Genomic DNA, 7,212 nt, shown 5'->3' with positions numbered 1-7,212 from the left:
CTTGGAAAAGTATCATTATTCCTGTATCACCCACCTTTCCAAGGATTCGAAAAACACCTGTAGACAGAAATTCCATAAAATGGCATCCTCCTAATGCCCCTTTTTGTAAATTGAATTTTGATGGATCCTCCCATGGAAATCCTGGTGATTCAGGAATAGGGATAGTTTTTCGTGATCATTTGGGTTCTTTATTAGCATTAAAAGCTATGCCAATTTCTCCTAGCACAAATAATATGGCCGAAGCTTGTGCTCTTTTAGAAGGTCTTGTTATGGCTAAGGATTTGAATTTCAGATACCTATTGGCATATGGACACTCCAATGAGACATTGTGTGTGATTGAAGGTTTTGTCATTGATGGCAACCTTGCAATCCTATGGCATTGACAAGACATCATACCGGCAAAGCATTATTCAAGCAAGACAATGCACCGGCATCAACAAGATCACTCTACACTGGCACCAGCACCGACACAGAAGAAAAGATGTATACCAGCACAGAGGCCGACATGATTTTTGATATGTAATATTTTGATTATTATTGTAAGCCGAATTGGCAAATTGTTAAATGACTCTTGTATATAAAAGAGATCATTGTAGACATTTGTGAGAGTAAGGAAGTGAACAAAAAGAAATTATTAGGCAGACCTATTGTGCGAATTATACGTCAAGGGTATATGTAAAGAACAGAGTTAGAACCGGTACTAAATCTGGCATTGGAGATGCTATTGTAAAGCAGTACAGATAATTGGATTAGTATAATCCTCATTGTAAGTCAGTGTGACTTCTCATTGAGCAGTGAGCTCTAGGCAATTGGCCTTCCTACATGTGCAGGCCCTTATTGTAAGTAATATTCTCTTATTGGCCAGTAAGTGAATATTGTGGGTCACAAATCCCACCGAGGTTTTTCCCACACCGGGTTTCCTCGTTAAACATCTTGTGTTATGGTGTTCTTTTCATGTGGATGTTTTTGATTCTGTTTATTGCATTAATTCTTGCATACCGGTACACTGCTACTTTATGTTCTGCATGTTTTAACTTAAGAAAATTTGAATACCGGTTAGATACATATTCACCCCCCCCTCTCAGTATCTATGGGAACCCCAACAGTACCTTCATATTGAAGGTGATTCAACTATTGTCATTAATGCTTGCAAGGCAAGAAAATATGATAATTGGAATTTCTGGTATATTCTTGAACAAATATGGACTCTTCTTGATACGTTTGAGCACCTTATCATCTCACATGTTTATCATGAAGGTAATGCATTGGCTGATTGCCTCGCTAATATGCGTTGTGACAAAACTGTTATTGATTCCTCTCGATTGGGGGGTGATTTGATGAGCTTCCCAAACCTATTAATTATAGCCTGTAGTGAGTTGAGGATTTAATCTTTCTTATTATATGATTGCTCGTTTATACGAGTTGATATTCTCTTCTCTTGGTGAGGTATTTCTTTTCTTAAATCCATTTGGTTTTGATTTGAGGTACTTTGCCTTACTTGATCATCACTTGACATTCATTAATGATGAGTTGGTTGTTATTAATGTTGTTCGTGTGTTTGGTACTCTCTTCTGGTGCAAAATCTAGAGATATTTATTTTCACATTGGGAATCTGTCCTTCATATGTCATTTAAAGTTTGACATAGCGTTGTTTTCATGATTATCTCTATACGCTGCTTCTTTTGGTTTGTGAATTTTCTATGATATATCTCCTCTTTCTTTTCATTTATGACATAAAAATTTTGGGTTTCATTTCTCTCTAGCATTTCTGCATTCACCTCTTCTCCTTTGGAATTTGTCTATAATGGCGGACTGCAGGTCTCATGTCGTTGGTGTCAGTCATGTTTTAGAACCTTGCATTTCTTGTAAATTCTCTGCGTTCTGTAGTATATATATTTTTTGGTGTAGAGGCATGTCAATTTTGATTGCAGGAGTTATTTGTTGCAGGGCATTCAAGATATCCCAAGAACTTATTTTTCTAAATAAGCTTGCATGCTCCTATTCTATAAAACGAGCTTGCATGCTCCTATGTGTAAAAGAGTCTGCATACTCCTTTTTTGATCTCTATTTTGTAACTAGCTCCAGCTAGAGGATTTTTCACTACTTCTCTTCTATAATCATGTTGATGAGCAATGACCAGAGTTTTTCTTGCTGGTTCTTTTCTCTGGGAGCTCAATTTGAACCAGTTTTTATATATATTGTAAAAAGTATTTATTATTAATAAAATATATCAAGTGGCATTGCCACTTTGCCAAAAAAAAACAAAAACAAACAAACAAAAAACCCTATATTCCTTCCAAATATTTAGCAACTACTCCCAACTCTCCTAGATTCTCTCCCCTTCATCAATTTTACAATAAATTTAAATAATCCCCTTGAATCTTTACTAAAGCATTAAAATATTTTATCTTAGCATAAATATATGTTGAAGTGATAAAAATATTTCACTTAGCAACACATTTTATATTGCAATTTCGATGCTAAGTTACAAGGCACATTATAACATTACTTTTTCAAGGGGAATTATATCAAACATGGATTATGTAAAAAACAAAGGCAAAAATGCCTATGTTATTGTCGAGCATCTTCTAGGGTAAATAAAACCCTAAATCAAAGTAGGGAAATTCATTTTTATTCGATGTATCTTAATTTTGAGCTCTGCTATTGCTCCTTGTTGCCTCCACTTCTCGGTATCTGCAAGGTTTCTAAGGCTTGCATGCTTGGAATTTTTCTTTGCATGGTTTGTAGCGCTATATGTAGCTTATTCTCCTTTCATGTTGTTCCTTCTTTGGAAAAGACTTTACTCATAGAAGTTTAATTATGATCATGCATATAACTCAGGGTTTTACTTTGAAATCCCTTTATATCTGTCTCTTTTGGCGACTGTAGATGCATATTTGACTGTATTTATTGTTCCCATCATACCCATGAGCACTGTGATTGCTTCCTCTCTTGGGGAGTGAGTTAAATCATTTCTTTCTTGAAGCAGGGTTATCGCTATTCACTGTACTTCATATTTTTTAGCCGTCATTTATCATGATTGATAGGAGTGTGGGGTTTATGTGAGATCTTCATGCACAGTTCATTAAGATGCTTTTGATTGCTCTGGGTATTCTTCACTATTTTTTTACTCTATCTTTTGATGGTATTCATCTTTGTTCATTGTTATGCTTCATAATTACTGCTCTTGAAGGGTTTACCATATGACTGTTATCTCTTTGAAAGATTGATTACTCTATTTATGGCTAAATGCTTGGATTTTGCACAAATTTATTGATAATGTTGGGACTGCTCCTTTTGGGAACCAATGTCATTTTCTTCCTTTTACTATTTTTTGAAACCCCTTTCTCATTATATCTTTGTATTGAATGTGACAAGGACCGTGTTATAGACATGTGGTTGTCTATGTAATTGGAAGGAATGTTACCTCTAAGAGATTATCCTCTAATTATGGTAGATATCTGCTATATAACCTACAACAACTTGAACTACTACCCTTAACTATAATATCTTATTTTGAGGCTGCTATTTGTAGCTATCACAATCTTCCTTTATGATGACCACTGATAGTGTTTTTACTGTTATAGAGTTTTTAGAGCTAGGAATTCTACCAAGCTATCATTCATGTTCTTCTTACTATCAAATCTTTCCGAGGCTTGTACTCTACCTTCCAACTGTTACTTTATTGCTGTTGATTATCAAGTGTAGAATTGCAAGCCTAGGGCTACTCTTGAAGCTGTGCATCTTGCAACTGTTATCTTCATTGCCTTTGAGAATATTGTACACCTCTATATCTTGTTATTGGACTGCGCTATTCATGTTATCTTTGACTATATACTTGATTGAGATTTGATGCTTTGAGGCTCTTGATGAATCTTCTATTATATCTTTTGACTCCTCTACTGTCCATTGGCCTAAGTAGACTGTCTTATTGCTATATCCTCCTTGAGTGCTGCTACAATTTGGCCTTACTGTCATGTACATGGTCTTTACACCTTGAACCGTGAATGAGCTCATGCTGACTGTTATTTCATCCTTATTGACAAATAGACCTCCTTTTTTTTTATATAACAGTCACACTTGATTGATCTTTCACTGCATTTGTCCTTTGGTAAAGGTACACGGGCTTATGGTACTCTTTGTAGATTTTTATCTTTATTGGACATGATCTTCTATATTTTATGAAGCCTTTTACATGTTGCTATAAAAATTCAAAAATTGAATATTTCACCATGAATTGAGTCACTAGTACTTACTCTTGTATATTGTCATGTTATTATGACTGTCATCTTGCCCTTTTGGACTTGTACTCTGTCATTTCATTTTGATTTCTAGCAAAATATGAACTCTCTATAATGATGGATGTTTGAGACCCTCTCTTGCTAATGAAGGTTGAAACTCTTGATTGCACTACTATTGACTATTGAAAGATGTTTTGTTAGACTGTCATTGCTGTTGCCCAAAAACAATCACCTATTCACCCCTTTGATCCTTGAAGTTCATATTACTGCCATTTTATTAGTGAACTATGTACTATCCCTAGTAGCATGCTGGGCTCAACCCTCGTGGAAGCCACATTTTACTCCACATGCTATAATTTGATGATATTTGTTTAAAATATTCAGTAATGAACATGATTTCCTATACCTTAACAATGAACAAATATTTGAGATAAAATAATGTATTTTTGATTTGTTCTTCTGTCTTCCTTTCTCATTCATGGAAATGATTACATAGCTGAAATTATGCATTATGAAAGTAGACTATGCATCTGTTGATGATGTGTAAGATTAGATTTGGAATCTTGAGCTTTAACACAATCTCTCTTATCTCCTTGTAGGTATTCATAGATAGCGAAGCAAATTGACACTGAAGATGCAACACTCAACTGTGGGATTCATTATTCCAGGCAATGACAGATCCCTTTTCTCTTTTTATGCTTCATCATCATATGCATTATTTTCTTTTCTAATGTATTTGTTCAGTTATTTCCCATGGCTTGTGTGGATATTATATCTTTCATATGCATTATTTTCTTTTCTAATATATTTGTTCAGTTATTTCCCATGGCTTGTGTGGATATTATAGCTTTGATATTTATGAATAAAGAAAATTATTCTTTATGTTCCACCGTATATTCTTTGTTGCTTATGAACATGCATAATGAATTAAGTGCTTTAGTTGATAACATCTTCAGTGTATGAGAAGTTAGCATAATCGAATATGCACCTTTCATATTCATAATGTAAATACTGTTCCAACTCTACTTCATTGAGCTGTAAGCAAAATTAGGTAACAATTATATTGTACCCATTTTAAACATTTAATTAGGATACTAGGAACGATTAATTTTCCTCATCTAAATAGCTAATTACATGTGTACACTTTGAATTGATATACACAAGTGCAACTACTACCTCATCAACCCTTGATGACCGATGATTAGGTGCCACCTTTATATGAACAATCAAAGTCACATATTTCTTAATTATATTGATAGTTAGATATATTTAACTCACCTGCAAATTGACAATGATTCAAATTTAAACTCATGACCTTGGACATTTTATCTACTTGAGTCATGCATCTAGGTGTCCTATTCATATGTACTTCATCCATTTATTTGATGGTTGATGTAAAATCCCCAATAATGTTTTTTGATTTTTTAGAGTTTTCAACACACCAAACACCCATTAGGGTTAGAATAATGCAATCCAAACCAACTGAAAGGAACCCTATACCTTTTGATCACCAAGAGCCCAGACTGGGAGGGTGAGAGCATATAGTGGCAGGGGATCGTTAGATGCAATACTTGAAAATATTGCTTACAATATTGGGTGGAAAGCCAACCCCTTCCACTTTCTAGCAGGTATAAAGAAGGAAACTTGGCAGTAAACCAACCAAGGAAACAAGAACACAATCAAACACAAATCACTCTACCATGATATTTCAGAGGTAGGACTTATCACTAAACAAACTCAACTCAACTTCTTATGCAACGTGAGTACAATTACAAACAAAAATCACTCAACCGCTTATGTAGCGGGAGGACTGAGCTACAAACTGAATTACAAACACTAAAGGTGGCCAAGGTGGCCTCTTCCACTTATACAGTGTGAATTACAATAAAGTTATTAAGATACGATAGAGGTTAGTACTACTAACCATCAATTACACTGGTGAGTACAATGAAGTATCAATGAACAAAACACTGAAAACTCAGAGAATTACAAGCTAAAACACAATTAGACAAATTTGATATAAATACCAACAACTCCATCAATGGACTAGCAACACTGAAAGTCTCACAACTCCCCAAAAACAACTCCGAATTGCACATGAACAAAGGCAAATGAAAGGTATGACCAATACTCCCAAAATAGGAGCACAAAACCACACCAAAAATTTCAACAAGGAGTGACACATAATCCAAGGCACCTCCAAAAAGGGTATGACTAGCAAGGAAGTTCAACTTGCTACTAAAATCAGAATCCACACCAAAAACCATGCCCACACAGAAGAATAATTTCCCAACCAATACACTTCCAATGAGCTACTACCTGGAATGACTGGTCGCACAGGCAGGGAGATATGAACAAATCTTTGCTTCAGCCACACCAAACCAACAACATAGGAATGAAATTCTAAAACACACACACACTGAAAAATAGAAACACACTCACAAAACTTCTCCAATAAACACACTGATCAGCTAGGTACTGTATTTCAAGTACGAAACTGTGCAAGCTAGGAAGCCACAACTCCAAAGCTCAAACTCAATCACCATTTCAGCAGCATAACGTTACAATTTCTCCAAGATAACCAAAATGAGGTGCCCAACCTTGTATTTATATATTTCTAAATCTGAAATTCAAATGCAAATGACTCCAAATTCCCTCACAATTCATTTCATTTCATTTGATGACCCCTTCCATACTTGGCGTCCACCCTCCAAGCCTCCTAGTTGAACTTAGCCAAGGTACACAAGTTTGAATCATGGAAAAAATTATAAAATATGAAATGACTTCATTTTTTTGGGCGCCCACTAGACTTAGGAATTAAAATATGACTTAGGATAAATGATATTATTTTTCCTTCCTAAATCGTACCTCCAAAATTGATCAATAAAATAATTAAATATCAAACTTTAGGATAAAGTAATAATATTTAATTCATCAATTATAAATGAACCACTGATGGCTGCCAAAACAA

This window comes from Cryptomeria japonica, chromosome 5 (genome assembly GCF_030272615.1).
Source record: "Cryptomeria japonica chromosome 5, Sugi_1.0, whole genome shotgun sequence".
Lineage (NCBI taxonomy): Eukaryota > Viridiplantae > Streptophyta > Pinopsida > Cupressales > Cupressaceae > Cryptomeria > Cryptomeria japonica.
Note: the sequence above shows the minus strand (reverse complement) of the source record.